This window comes from Podarcis melisellensis (assembly GCF_964234715.1).
Source record: "Podarcis melisellensis genome assembly, chromosome: 6".
NCBI classification, from domain to species: domain Eukaryota; kingdom Metazoa; phylum Chordata; class Lepidosauria; order Squamata; family Lacertidae; genus Podarcis; species Podarcis melisellensis.
The window spans coordinates 22,408,983-22,424,428 of record NC_138538.1 but is presented as its reverse complement, the minus strand read 5'-3'; the positions used below and the strand labels follow the sequence as shown (position 1 = coordinate 22,424,428).

General features: G+C 47.6%; 1 protein-coding gene across 4 annotated transcripts in view; it reads left to right on the top strand.

Annotated features, from left to right (window-relative positions):
- Nucleotides 1-1,351: 1,351 nt before the first annotated feature.
- Nucleotides 1,352-15,446, top strand: part of KCNS1 (potassium voltage-gated channel modifier subfamily S member 1) — a 66,560-nt gene continuing 52,465 nt past the window's right edge. For 3 of the 4 annotated variants that reach the window (XR_014169738.1, XR_014169739.1, XM_081917050.1), the window contains exons 1-2: nucleotides 1,728-1,828; nucleotides 7,364-7,445. The gene's annotated coding sequence lies outside the window, so the exon portion shown is untranslated. Of the gene's footprint in view, nucleotides 1,829-7,363; nucleotides 7,446-15,446 lie in introns of all 4 variants that reach the window. The other variant, XM_081917051.1, reaches the window with a different exon arrangement.

The window sequence follows — 15,446 nt, the reverse complement described above, 5'->3', positions numbered from 1 at the left end:
TATCCTTTTCTGCACATTTTCCAGCAGCTATGCTGGGGCAACCAGAACTTATGTTGATATTTTCATTCAGCTATTCACCATGACCTTACAATCACTTTCCAATTTAGTTACCACCCATTCAGCCCCCACCTTAGATTCTTTTAGCTACCAATGTACATCATTTCACATTTGCTTATAACAAACACCACATTTTACAATCTTAAAACGACACTGGTTTATGTAAACTTTTCTGTTGGATCTGGAGTAAGCAGACATGCTTTCAAGATAGCTCCTGAAACTCCCAATTCAGCATTTGCACAGAGGCTTGGTGAGGGCAGCAGGCACAGCACTGTTACCTACTCTTTTGGTGGAACTGGGTTAGGACGAGACAGAGGGCATGCCTGCCGGTTTGTGTGTGCGGTGGAGGAGTCTGCATGTGTGAGGAGTGTGTGTTATGTGCAGGGCTGTTGTGCATGCAATCCTGTGTGCAAGAAAGAGCAGGGGGGGGGGTGTTCAGTGGCATTTGGCCCTCACAGGATTGGCCACACTTAAATGTGGCAGGAAAAGCTGGCCACCCTGTGTTGCATTATTTTAAAAAACCGTCCCACAAAGTGCTGGGTTCCACAAAGATGTGGATGTTTGGGAAACCACCCCAGCCACAAAAATGCCTGTGATTTCAGGATTTAAAAGAACAAGTAGCTCAGCTGGTAGAGGCGTAGAGCATGAGACTCCTAATGGGTTTGAGACCCACAAGGGGCAAAAGAGGCCTGCACTGTAGGGGGCTGGACTATAGGACCATCGTGGGCCCTTACAATTCTATGATGCCTCTTTTTCTGCACCAAACCCCTGCGAAGCCAAGGCCAGGGTCGCGGGGCCTGTTGTCCGATTTCGTCTCCCAGGTCTCCCTTCCCTTCTTCCAGCTTTTGCCAGATCCCTTTTGTCTTCCCAGGGAGAACAAAGGGAAGGGGGGGCTTCCTCCCTCACCCCCTCGTCCTTGTCTCTCGTTCCTGCAGCCGACCTCCCCCCTCCCTTGCAATTATCTGCTCCGGCTGCCTTCCCAATTCCCCTAACCGCTCTCTTCTCCGCTTCCTCTGATTTACGCTTAGGCGCACAAATCCCATCCCGGTTTGCCCAGAGGCTTCCCCAGCCACGCATCTCTCCTAATTAACTGCCTTCCCAATGGTCCCGGCGCTAGACGGCGGAGGCAGGGCTCCAAGGAGCACGGAGAAGGCTTCTCCCTCCTGAGTCTGCCTGCCTGCCTCTTTCGGTTGCAGGCCTCTCCACTCGGGAGAGGGCGAGGAGGAGCCTCCAAGACCAGGCTCGGCGCGATCCCTTATCCCTGCGCTTGTTTGCCTCTTTCTCCCTCTGAGAAACAGAGCGCGAATTTGTGGACGGTGCCTTGCAGGCGGGCTGTCTCGCCTGGCGGCCGTCGGCGGCGTGGCGAACTGAGCTTCAAAAAGGCGCAGAATGGCAACTTTCGGCGTACAGCCGCCGGCGCTGGGGAGGTGTCCCTTTTGGATCGCCTGGCGCGGCGCAGCGCGCAGCGGCTGGAGGCGCCCCGGGCGCCGAGAAGAGGAGGGCGCGGGGCAGCAGCAGCAGCGGCGGCGCTAAAGGGCTGGCTCTCTCCGCTCCGGATCCGGGAGGAGGGAAGGAGAGGAGATCGGGCGCCTCCCGCCCAGCCGCACATGGCTCAGCCGGAGCGCGGGGCCAGATCGCGGGCGGCGCCTCCCCCTCCAGGCATGTGCGCGCCCAACTCTGCCCGGAGCCCCTGGCCAGGGCGCAGCGGCTGAACGGCTGTGCCCGGGAGAGGCACGCACCCGCGGCTCCCTGCGGGCACCTGTGCGGAGAGGTAGGTGGGACGCTAGCTGGGATCTTCGGGGGGGGGGGGAGGGCGGTGTAGAAATCTAATTATTAATAATAATAGCTGCCGTTAAGAGCGGAGGGTGGAAGGATCTGTCTTGCAATGGCGCGATCTTGGGCATGGTTGCTCGGAAGAAAGTGCTATTGGTCAGTGGTGTTTACTCGCATGTAATTGGGTCTCAGGTTGAAGGCTGGGTCTTTCTCGTGCTGGGCGTGGTGCCCCCGAGGCTGAGTCTCTGCCCCACGCCCAAGTGAAGCTCGTTCGCCCGGGGGGGGGGATGCGAAGGTGGTCTATTTAGCTCAGCGCCTTTTTCGCCCCCTTCCCGAGATTGATTTGAGCCAAGGCTCAGAAGCACGCCCCCACCCCAATAACCCAATTTTAACGCCAGGGCTCAATCTGTCTGTGACAAGCTGAAGCGTCTTTATGAAAATAGTGTTGTTGAGCATGTGCAGAGTGTTTGTTCCTCCTTAGCGAGGGCGCGGAGAAGCATCTCTCACATCTAGGTGGATTTAGAGTCCCGAGGTGGGATTTGAAGGCTAGTGTGTACTTTCATTAGGGTCTGATTTTGCTGGAGCTTTCCTAGTGGCAAATAGTGAGGTAGTAAGGTGAGATGAAACTGACAAAAGTGAGTGTCCCTGAGCACACACAAAGTGATTTTTTTACTGCAGCTAGACTACTCACCACCTGGTATTAGGGAGGTGAAGCTTCCAAGTCAGACAGTTGTGCGTCCAAGCAGGTCTGCACCCCTGTAGATCTCATTTTGGGACTGACCACTGGAGATGATTTGCTTAATCTCTCTCTCCCATCTGATCCCAGGATCACCTGCTTTTTCTGGGGGGGGGGGCCTTCGGCAAACTTTTAAGGTTGTGAAGGGAGGGAATGGCCTGCCACGAAGTGAGAGGCTCCATGCAACTAGTTGGCAGAAGCTTATTCCCTGTAGGGAATCCGCAAGCAGGCAAAGGTCAAGCCTCCTGTGCTGTTCCTTGGCATTCAACTTGGCACTGCCCCTTCCTCTCCTAAATGTAGTGGCCAACTCAGGGCCTTCATTGGCTATTAGAAGGCATTGGTGCAGGACCAGCTGGGAAAAACTAGATTCCCAGTGGACGACAAATATGATGTGATTGCTGGTACAGGAATCTGGGAGGTCTGCGTTCAACTCCATGCCTGTCCATGAAGCTCATTGGGCAACCCTGGGCCAGTTGCCAGCCTTGCCCCTTAACAGACCTCACAGGACTCTTGTGAGGGTTAAATGTAGAGAACCTTGAGTTCCTTAAGATGAAAAGTGGGATGAGCATCTAATAAGGCCTGTTTGTTGCCTGGCTTCAGGTGGTCCCATTCACATGCTCCAGAAAGCATCCTCACGTTTTGTACACATAATTCTCTCATCCCCTTGTTGGTATCTATCAAAGTGGAAGTCCGGGAGGATTTGGCAGTGGCTGGTTAGAAGATGCTCTCTGCAACAGCATTCTGCGCGAGGCTGCTGCTGAGAAGCAATCCAAGTGATGGGACATTGGGCTTGGCTGTGGGGAGTGAATGCTGAAATCCTTCCTCAGCCATGACCTTCACTGATGAGGGTTTGGGACAAGTAGTGTTATTGGAGCACATGTGGCTTTTGCGGTATCTTACATATTGATTTTCAGTGCATCCTCATCTCCAACGTCACTGGTGCCCTTGAACAACCCACATAGATTCCCCATGGCCTGGGCCACCTTTCTGCAACCTGGAGCCCTCCAGATGTTTGCAGCGACAGCTCCCATCAGTCCCAGCAAGCGCCAGATTAGCAAAAGATGGCCTGAATTTTTGCACTGTGGTGTTTGTAGCATTGGCACATGAGACCATGCAGGAAAAACCTCATGCATGTGTTTCCAGGTCCTATTTCCCGGGTTCTCTTTTGTGCCAATGGACTGAAATAGATGTGCTGAAAGAATGTCCTGCGCAGGCAGCCTCCCACTACAAAAAGGGTTTTTCTATAAGTCTTCCCTGAGATAATGGTTGCAGAATGTTTATGGCAATTATATAGACATGGTCTTGCAAATTTCTTCATACCTGCGTCCAAGTATCACACGGTTGCCCGAGTGGTGAGAAGGGGGAAAGATTCAGATGGCTCATCTGTGGTGTAGAGAAGGACGAAGCTGTAGGTATAGTGAGTGCATTTTAATCTATATGCATGACTCAGTTGCTTGTTGTTGCGGCGAAGCGTGCAAAAGGAACACCTTGTTGCTTCTGTCTCATCTGCACCCTTCTGTGAGGGAGGGGTGGTGTGTGGTAAAAGGGGATTGCAGCAGGAAAATAGTATGCAAGGATTAAGAAGACCCATCTTGGCCCAATCCCTGTGCTGATCTTCCAGCAGCTGTGTGTTTTTGTGTGTGTACCTTTAATGTTTTTTTTTCCCTCCCCCTAAAGAACTGCGTAACTGCGTGTCCGCCCGAAACACCTGGGAGCCAGCTGTGTCTGGAGTGGTGTTTGACGTAAAGAACTCTGGTTCATCAGATGCTGTCTGGTAGCAGCTTTACCTGTCCTCGGGAGTGACATTAAAATGCAAGAAACGTGTTTCCTGGTCTCTCGTTCCTCCTGGTCTCCTCTAATCTGCTTCATAAAGTGGTCTGATTGCTCTAGCCCGGGGCTGTTGGCTGCTGGGCTTGGGGTCTTCATGAGGCCCTTGGGGTGAGATCTCCAATGTGGCCCAAGGCAATCTGTGCAAACCAGTTATTGAGACAGGAGTGCAAACATTTGGGCCGGGCTTGGTGGCCAGTCACTGTTTCTAGTGATTGCTTCCTGACCCCCAGAGGCAAGTTACACTGCATCTTTCATGTAAAGTGAAAAGTGGGGGGCTTAAAGGGGAACTGGTGGGTGACTGGCATGTGTACCCCATTCTAGTCAGCCCTTGATACCGATACACTCTCACACTCACCGTATTTTTCGCTCCATAAGACGCACCCGACCATAAGACACACCTAGTTTTAGAGGAGGAGAACAAGGAAAAAAATATTCTCGCCCTCACTGCTCAGCTCCATTTCTCCTCCCGCTTAACTGAAGGGGCACTGCACAGAGGGGGAAAGCTGTGCAGTGCCTCTCCAGCGAAGCGAAGCCAGGAGAGCAAGAGGGATTGGTGCGCACCGATCCCTCTTGCTCTCCTGGCTTTAGCGAAAGCTGCTCAGCCTGCATTCACTCCATAAGACGCACACACATTTCCCGTTACTTTTTAGGAGGAGGAAAGTGCATCTTATAGAGCGAAAAATACGGTATCTTCCCTTTGCTTTCAGTGACTTTTTGAAAACCAGTTCATTCTTTAGCGGAATAACACTAGATCTTTGCCTGTTGGTCTCTAGAATTAAGCTTGCAATTGATACTGATGAACATATTTGAAGATCTCTGAATTGCACCAGCCTCAGAACTAGGAAATGAGGCTTTTACTAAGGCAGAAAGGGTGTTCTATTAATCCTCTCCTGCACCACACTTGAAACAGCAATTCAAGTGCTCAGGATTGAGGAGAGGATGTAGTTGGCAATTTACCATTGTTTGCAAGCCACAAAGGGATGTGGAATACCATTTGCCAGAGAACAACAACACACTCCTCTTAGGGTTTCCAGGAGGCATATGCCTGGTCTCTGTGGAACAAAATGCTTAACTAGATGGGCTTTTAGGGTTCTTCTTATGAATATGTGGTGTCCTTTGATCAGTGGGAAAGGAGAGATGTGCAGCAGAAATGTCTAGTCTGGCAGGACTGGGAGCCACACTTCCTAGTATTTAAAAGGTTTTTGAAGGCAAAGCAGTAGCATATAGCTTAGATGATGGGGACCTGGAGCTCTGGTCTGATGTTCTCAGAGGGAGGAGGAACTGGTATTGTTAGTGGCAGTGCTAGTGAAGAACGTCGGTATGCATGTAGAAAGGTGGCGTGTTAAAGGGATTTTAAAAAAGATTAAGCAGACCACAGGACTTACTATTGTTCCCCTCCCCATCAAAAGAATATTTTATGAACATGAAGAAGTGGAAACCTACGAAATTGGCCAGAAATATAAGGATGCAGGTGACCTCCCAAGCACAGGATTTCCCTACTGGTTCACTAAGGGAAAACATCAGCGATGGTCCTCCTTTGACCGCATTCCCTTGATCTCATGGCTAGAGAGATGTTGCTGAAACTCATAATTACCTGGCTTAGAAAACAGGTTACCCTTCTTGTAATGAATGAATGCACTGCAAATCACAATTGATGATTCACTTCAGCAGAGGTGATCTTCCTATAACTAACTGAGCTGTGGCATTTCTGGCTTCTTCGGAGCCTCCTGAGTCTTTGCCACCTCCTCCTGCTGCAAAACATGAGGAAGTATGTGTGCGTTTCAAAAGTACACTTCAAAAATGTATTTCCATGGCAAGTCATTTATCATATTTCTTCCGTAGGTTCTTCCCAGGAGGATGTGGACAGCTTATTCCCATCCTTCATTAGTTAGCCAGGCTGAGGCTGGGCAGCTGTGATATAAAACGGGTACATGTCTCACTGTCGGAAGGTGAGATCATGGCAACACTTCAAGTCAGGCTTTGGTAACCTGGTGTCTTCTGGAAGCTTTGGGAAAACATCTGGAGGGCACCAGGTTGGCAACAGCTGGTGGAAGGGTTGAGTGTATTAGGGGGAAAACAACAACCCCACAACTGTATCCTGCCAGTTTGAACAGCTTTCACCCTACAGATAGGTAGCCGTGTTGGTCTGCCATAGTAAAAAAAAATAAAAAAAATCCTTCCAGTAGCACCTTAAAGACCAACTAAGTTAGCTATCTGAAGAAGTGTGCATGCACACGAAAGCTCATACCAAGAACTAACTTAGTTGGTCTTTAAGGTGCTACTGGAAGGAATTTTTTTAGCTTTCACCCTGTATGAGATCTATTGTGCTTGGTCAGGCAAAGTGCTTGAGTGTGTGAAGCAGTTTCAAGGTTTCTTGAATCAGAATACAGTGGTACCTTGGGTTAAGTACTTAACTCGTTCCGGAGGTCCATTCTTAGCCTGAAACTGTTCTTAACCTGAAGCACCACTTTAGCTAATAGGGCCTCCTGCTGCTGCCGCGCCGCCAGAGCACGATTTCTGTTCTCATCCTGAAGCAAAGTTCTTAACCCAAGGTACTATTTCTGGGTCAGCGGAGTCTGTAACCTGAAGCGTATGTAACCCGAGGTACCACTATATTCTTTTCCAATCAAGTTTCAAGCCTGCTTTTGGACCTGAAAGTGCTGGTGGGAGCCCATCAACAGAGGCCCACCTCTCTGTGGCTTATGATGCCATCAACTATTGTACCCTTCTGAATCACCTTGGTGGGATGTAGTGGCTCCATCCTCTCTTGATGAGTCAGTCCCAGAAAGTGGTGGTGGGAGACTGCATTTAGGATATGTGGTACTACATATTCCATCTTTTTTCCTGTTCCCTTAACATACGTGGATCTCCTGGGAGAGGCTGTTCAGGGATTTGGACCAGGATAGGACATCATCTGCTCGCAGATGACACTGAGCAACATCTCTTGTTTGCATCTTCTGATCCTAGGGAGGCAAGATTAGAAGTCCTTAACTGGTGTCATCTTTGGATTGGATGAGGTCAAACTGAAGCTTAACCACACAAGACGGAGGTACTGTTGGTTGGGGGGTTCTAGTGGTCAATATGTTTCAGACAGGATTTCACCCTCCTCTCTCTGCCCTTTCCTACACAAAATGCAGCAGGTTTGCAGTTTGGGGAGTATCCCTGGATCAGGATCCGCTCCTTAAGCAGAATTGATCGTTGTGGCCAGTAGCGTGTTTTACCAACTTCATATTTTATGCCAGCTATACTGGCAAAAGCACATCTGGCCTGTGTGTTCATGTCACCTCCAGGCTAGCTTCCTGCAGTGTGCGGTATGTGGAACTGTCCTTGAAGACTCTGGAAACTTCCATTGACTCAATGCAGCTGGCAGGATTCTGACTGGAGCTGCTCTACTGGATCATATTTTATCAATCTTTCGCCAGCTGTGCTGGATACCATTCTGCTTCCAGACTCAGTTCAAGGGGCTGGTTTTGACCTTTACAGCTCTAAATGGCCTGGCACTAGAATCTCAATTGCCTCCCACTGTTTGAATCTACCTTATTCTGCATCAAGAGGCCCTCAGTCAAACTCCCTGGTGTCAAAGGTACAGCAGGTGGAGACATGGATGATAACTTTGTAGTGGTGGTACCCAATATCTAGAACAACTTCCTAAAAGAAGTCAGTACACATAGTCTCCTCGGTGCCTACTTTTACATGTGAATCAAAGACTATTTTTTTATCTCAATGAGCTTCTTTAGATCTCTCCGGCTGGTCAGTTTTAAAACCCTAGAGCTAGGCCAAAACATTCTGCCCTCCAGCTTCTGGACTCCAGCCAAACATGAATTTGAAAATGGCCCATGACACACTGGATGCTCTAGACCTGGGACGGAGAACGTGCAGTTTTCCAGATGTTGATGGACTACAACTCCCATAATTCCTGACCATTAGCCATACTGGCTGGGGCTGTTGGGAGTCCAGCAGGTTCTCCATCCATCTAATAGACAGATCACCAGTGAGAACCACCTTCAAAGGTCACCCAAGAGACCTATGCTGAAATTCCTTCAACCCACTTGAACTTTGGCCCTTTTAAAATACTCCAACTTTTTGCCCTTGCTCCCTTTTATGCTTGGGTCTCCCTCTTACATTGCATCACTTCCTCTGCAAAGCTTTGGCTCAACTACAACTTCACAACAGAAACATAGCCCAAGTCCCAGCCTGTTGGTCACTATTCAGGAATGATGGTTGTTGTAGTCAAGGTTGTTGTAGTGGAGGTTAGCTAAGTGGATACAGCTACATTTAATCACTTTCATTCCTTGTCTGTCTTCTCTGCTCTCTTCCTTTCCCTTCCCGTGACTAAATTAAGACTCCCATCTCTCTTGGGGGAAGGGTTGGATATGGATATGCTTAGATATGCTTGGATATGCTTCTCTGTAAAGTTAGTTCCATGATGATGCTATTTAAATATTGTCTGATGCATTGAAAATCAGGAGAAATTGTCAATTTGACAATCATGGCTTTGGCACACAGGTTTGGTTCTTCGTTGTCCCACCAGCAAATTCCTGTGCCTGTAAGATTGAAATTACCATTCTTTAAGGGGAAGGAAAAGAAATCCAATTATTAATGTTTGCTTCAATGAGAACATGGTCCATGCAAAAGTTAATCAAATAGCAATATTGCTGCTTTGTTTGTTCTTGCAGAAACGATCGTCTTGCTTTGCTCCTACAGAAGGAGTCTGTGTAGAAAAATGAATAGTGCAATTAAGCTCAGAGGCTGATCGCATACATCAGCCGTGTTGCTAGACCAGCACAGAATTTGGAAGTCTGCCCTTTATATGTTGATAACCACTTTTAAGCATATAAACAAGTGAAGTTCAAGGATGTAATTGCCAGTGGTTTGTCCATTGCAACTGTGATTCCAGGACCTCTGCTTCAAGCAAGGTCTGCAGTTCTGTCACTGTAACTGATCTGTTTGAACAAAGAAAGGATTGACTCTGCAAATGTACTGTATCCTCAATCTTCTCGGTTCCTCCTAATTTCAATCTTGAATGGTTTGCAAACTCCCCACTCACAATCCACAAAACTGTTTGAGACAACATTCAGGTAATTACAAGTGGCTTCATGGAAAATGTTTAAGCCTTTGGGGTCCCTTCCAACGTTACAATTCTGTGATCTAAGCTAGTGGCTACCACCTTACATGGCAGATGTCTGCCCCATCCTGAATACAGGAGAAGATAAAGACCCACACTACAGGTGCCTGGGTGCTTGGTTACCTTTTCCGCAAATGGAAATTAGACACAGATGAGTAATTTTCTGAGTCATCAACGTTCTTTTCTTTCTTCAAGGACCATGTGGTAGGTAATTAACTGCTGAAGGAGAACCCAAATATATGAGTGTCTTCCTGAAGTTACAAGCCCAAATTCTTTCTGGATTTTACTGGCCAGAATGGAGAGCAGATTCAGAATCAGATTAAGGACTTCTTCCAAGCACTTTGTTCACACCTAATGAAACCAAAATGGAAAGTGATCTAACAACCTTTTGTGCCACACATTGAAAACTATTATGCCACGTCAAATAGGCATGGCTCCCCCCCCCACAAGAACCCTAGGAAATGTAGTTCATTAAGGGTGCTGGGAATATACTCTTCACAGGGCTGTGGTTCCCAAAGTGGCAGAAGATTCAATCAATCCCTCTTCCCAAGGAACTTTGAGAATTGTAATCGTGAGGTGGGAGTTTCAGTTTCTTTTGGGGAAGCCCGAACGTTTAAATGGGTATGATACTGCTTTAAATGTACAATGCATATAGGGCCTAAGACAAAAATGACAAGAAGGCACATGCAACATCTTGGGCTTAAGACTCAGCTTTGGATATGTTTTTGGTTTGTTTTAACGGTTTTGCTGTCCTTATCAAGCCATGTTTATGGACTACATGCTGATAATTCAATCCTAAATTTCACATGTGGGAAATTCTGGCCCATGTACAGCCTCATTTCTTGTGGCTCTTGGTGTCTCCTGAAGCTGCCCCATCAATCTGTCTAATCAGAATTATTTTTTCCTCCTTATTAATCATCTCCTTACAGTTCCTGGTTTTTCAAAACTGGTTCTACCCCTCTCTATTTTCTGAAGAATTAGAAGGGGCAATATTTTATTTGATAAACGTAAGTGGGTGGTTTTCTTTTCTTTCTTTTTCTGCAGGTTGTATGGCCTTCCCCCACCCCCTGCCATCTGAAGACAAAATAGTAGGGTTCTGCTCTGTATATGTGTGGCAAGCTAACATCATAAAGGGATTGTTTGTATTTGCTTCCCAGAACAGTAGCTTTGTTGGGTCTGCCATACTAAGAATTAATCCCCTCTATTGGGTTATTTGAGTGTAATCCCATCAGAACCAGCTGGGATTTCTTCTGGGAGTTCTAATCTGAGGTAGTCATGATGGAAATACATCTGCTAATCTGTTAATCCAGAATGCACTTTGCTCAATCTAGCACCTTACCTGGGAGTAAGCCCCCATTGAACTCAATTGGACTTACTTTTAAGTAGACACCCATGGCATTGTGCTCCTGAGTATAGCAGTGGGCTTCAAGACTGCCACTTCCAAGGAGAACAGCGAAGGACCTTTTCACCAGCCAGAATAAGCACCGTGGCGTTCTATAGCTTCAAGAAGCGATGGAAGGAAGCCTCTTTAGCTACAACTAAAGAAGCCTTCAATTGGGCTCTGCCTGTTGATGGATGTTGCTTATTTGTTCGGGAGCCAGACATCCTTTTTCTAAAGCAGAAATCTTCCGGATGAAGAGCATGATTTCCCAGCACTCTTGAAACTGTTAAGACATTGTGCTTTTTGGGAAACGGCAGCTCTTGTTGCTGTTGTGCTGCTGCAAGACCTCTTATGGACAGTTCCTGCAATGTTCCTCACATCCATCAACAGGTTTCTGTGCTGCCTGTGTGACAGCCTCTGATGGTTTAATCTAATTGTTTTAATACTGTACCTCACAGATTCTGCTCTCCCTTAACAGGATAGTTCCAGCAGCAAATGTTCCTTTAGATTTTTTTTTTTAAAGCAAGGCTACCTGCCCCCAAGGGACACGGGTGGCGCTGTGGGTTAAACCACGGAGCCTAGGACTTGCCGATCAGAAGGTTGGTGGTTTGAATGCCCGCGATGGGCTGAGCTCCCGTTGCTCGGTCCCTTCTCCTGCCCACCTAGCAGTTCGAAAGCATGTCAAAGTGCAAGTAGATAAATAGGTACCGCTCTGGCGGGAAGGTAAACGGCGTTTCCGTGTGCTGTTCTGGTTCACCAGAGGCGGCTTAGTCATGCTGGCCACATGACCTGGAAGCTGTACGCCAGCTCCCTCAGCCAATAAAGCGAGATGAGCGCCGCAACCCCAGAGTCGGCCACGACTGGACCTAATGGTTAGGGGTCCCTTTACCTTTTTTACCTGCCCCCAACATAAAGTGTGGTTCTTTTGGATTTGGGAGGATGTTGTTTTGAAAGTGTAACCCAGCTGCCTCTTTGAATGCTTTCCAGCATCCTTACAAAGGCTTTGTGTGAACGAAGGCTTCTTTCACCAGAACTTGGCCAAGCCGCATGAATGGGAATGTAGTAATTTCTCAGTGTCTTTTTAAAACTTAAAAGCAGCAATGGAGGAGGGAGGGCAACTTCCACTTAGTTCAGTGTCTTTTGGAGAGAGGGTGCTTTAATCCTTTACTGCTATGCTATTTTATTGGGCAACTCCCTTCCTTAGCAAGATCATAGTGGGGTCTTTGGAGCTTTTGGTCCTTCTCTTTAGTAAAGGTAAAGGGACCCCTGACCATTAGGTCCAGTCACGGATGACTTTGGAGTTGCTGTGCTCATCTCGCTCTATAGGCCGAGGGAGCCGGCGTTTGTCCGCAGACAGCTTCCGGGTCATGTGGCCAGCATGACTACAGTAAGCCACTTCTGGCGAACCAGAGCAGCGCACGGAAATGCCGCTTACCTTCCCGCCAGAGAGGTACCTATTTATCTACTTGCACTTTGGTGTCCTTTCGAACTGCTAGGTGGGCAGGAGCTGGGAGCTCACCCCGTTGCAGGGATTCGAACCGCCAACCTTCTGATCAGCAAGCCCTAGGCTCTGTGGTTTAGACCACAGTGCCACCCGCGTCCCTTCTCTTTAGAAAGGAAGGTGCTAATAGTGGATTAACCCCTTTGCTGGCCACTTTTTTTTCTAATTCACAAGCCCTTGGTGACACTGTTGTCTAACTTGGTGGGGAACAGTACCAGCGAAGCTGCATAAGTCACAGCGGGAATGTACCTTTTGGAAAATTCAGTTGCCAATGAATGATAATGCCACTGCTCTCTTCCCAGTTGAAGGAGAGGGGCTCCCTTTTCAGATGCTTAATAATTAACAGATATTGCTTGATCTCAGCTGATGCCCTTCACACAGAGTTGGTGGGTTGCTGGGGCAGAAGCGCTGCATCGCAAAAGTATCAGTAGCATTGCTTTGAAGCCACTGAGCTGAGCAATATTAAACTGGATGTCTGAAGGAATTTTTGAGCAGGGAGAGTCTTCCCATACTAAACAAACTCGTGGATCTCCTCATAGGAAACCGCCTTTGTACCAAGTCAGACATCTGATCCATCTAGCTCAGGATAATCCAGCGTTTCAAACCTAGTGACCGTCCGCATGAAAAGTAGATGGTCTCTACCACTGAACTTTGACCCTTCCTGGGCTCCTACCACTGCTGCATTTTTTTAAAGGGTATCATTGATTTTTGAGGAAATCAGTGGAAACCTCCCATTTTTGGCCACACAAGCAGACATTTGTTAGGAAGAATGAAGACTTCCTTGTGTATACTGAGGTCCAGCTCTGAGTGCCTTCTGGTGGTTCCCTAGCTGCAAGAAGCCAAGTTACAGGGAACCAAGCAGAGGACCTTCTCGGTAGTGGCACCTGCCCTGTGGAACGCCCTCCCACCAGATGTCAAAGAGAAAAATAACTACCAAACTTTTAGAAGACATCTGAAGGCAGCCCTGTTTAGGGAAGCTTTTAATGTCTAATAGGTTATTGTATTTTAGTGTTTTATTGGAAGCCGCCCAGAGTGGCTGGGGAAACCCAGCCAGATGGGCGGGGTATAAATAATAAATTATTATTATTATTATTATATTATTATATTATATTATATTATATACACACACTTCACGATCTAAACTGGGCTTCAGTCCTGTGGATGCTTTCTTGGGAGTAAGGCCCATTGAATAAAGAGTAAAACAAATGCATGTGCTTTGGCTGTGGATGCTTGCAAAAATGAGCTCATACCGGAGCAGCCTTGCGCATATAGCCTGCGCATATAGTAAAAGCTATGGTTTTCCCGTAGTGATGTATGGAAGTGAGAGCTGGACCATAAAGAAGGCTGATCGCCAAAGAATTGATGCTTTTGAATTATGGGGCTGGAGGAGACTCTTGAGAGTCTCATGGACTGCAAGAAGATCAAACCTATCCACTCTTAAGGAAATCAGCCCTGAGTGCTCACTGGAAGGACAGATCGTGAAGCTGAGGCTCCAATACTTTGGCCACCTCATGAGAAGAGAAGACTCCCTGGAAAAGACCCTGATGTTGGGAAAGATTGAGGGCACAAGGAGAAGGGGAAGACAGAGGACGAGATGGTTGGACAGTGTTCTCAAAGCTACCAGCATGAGTTTTGCCAAACTTCGGGAAGCAGTGGAAGATAGGAGTGTCTGGTGTGATCTGGTCCATGGGGTCATGAAGAGCCAGACATGACTAAATGACTAAACGACAAAATCTTCATTAGTGTACTCTCACCAGGAGCCACAGCCAGGGCCAGTTTTTACCCAATGTGTGTTACTAACGTGTGTTCAGATTCCAGTTTGCCACAGATTTGTTACATTTTTAGAGGCACAAACAAAAATCAATCCCTGTAATAAGGAGCGAAGGTGCTGAGTGCTGACAGAAATAGGATCAAAACAGACCCTCTGTGAGGTAAGAGGGTGGTACTGGCATGCTTGGGGTGCAATCTTAAAGAACAGAAAGCAAGTCTAATGCAGTAAAAAAAAAAAAAACACCCACCCAACCCCACCCCACCCCAAAAAAAACAGTCCAGTGAAAAATGAGCATGCTTAGTTAATTGGGGCAAATTGAAAATGAAAATGAAAAATGGGAAGGAGAGAGACAGGAGCTGCTTCAGCTCATTTCAGCTTGCATCCATAGCTGGCTGTTGCTCTGGACAGACCATTTAAGGGCTAGGATGCACTGCAACTTTTTATTGCACGTTGAATGTGAGAGTGAATGAGAGATCAGACAGATTCTTAGCCCAGAATAGTGCTGCAGCGTTGTCCCAGCTGGATTTCCTAGCCCATCCTTGAAGTGAGCCTGCAGTGCGTTATCCTGCCTAGGGAACAATCAGTGCCTTTTACCAGACTAGAAAGGTAAAGGTAAAGGACCCCTGGATGGTTAAGTCCAGTCAAAAGCGACTATGGGGTTGTGGTGCTCATCTCGCTTTCAGGCTGAGGGAGTCGGCATTTGTCCACAGACAGCTTTCCGGCTCATGTGACTAGCATGACTAAACCGCTTCTGGTGCAACAGAACACCGTGACGGAAACCAGAGCACACGGAAACGCTGTTTACCTTCCTGCCACATTGGTACCTATTTATCTAATTGCACTGGTGTGCTTTCGAACTGCTAGGTTGGCAGGAGTTGGGACAGAGCAGCGGGAGCTCACTCCGTCGTGGGGATTCGAACAGCTGACCTTCCGATCAGCAAGCCCAAAAGGCTTGGTTGTTTAGACCACAGTGCCACCCATGTCCAGACTAGAAGGACTGTGGAGCTATCCTAGCTTCCTTTCCCTAGTTAAATTGCTGTGGTTGGAATCTTTTCTTTTTTCTTTTTGGTCACATGCAAACAGGCTCTCTGAGATAATAGCAACACAACTGAAGAAACGACCTTACCCCAACTCAAGACTTTCTCTTCATCTAGTTCAGCACAGTCTACTCTCAGTGACACTGTCTCTCCTTAGGACTGTAGCTCAGTGGAAGATAATTTGCTTGGCATGTAGAGAGTCTCAGGTTCAATCTTCAGCATCTCCAGTTAGGGC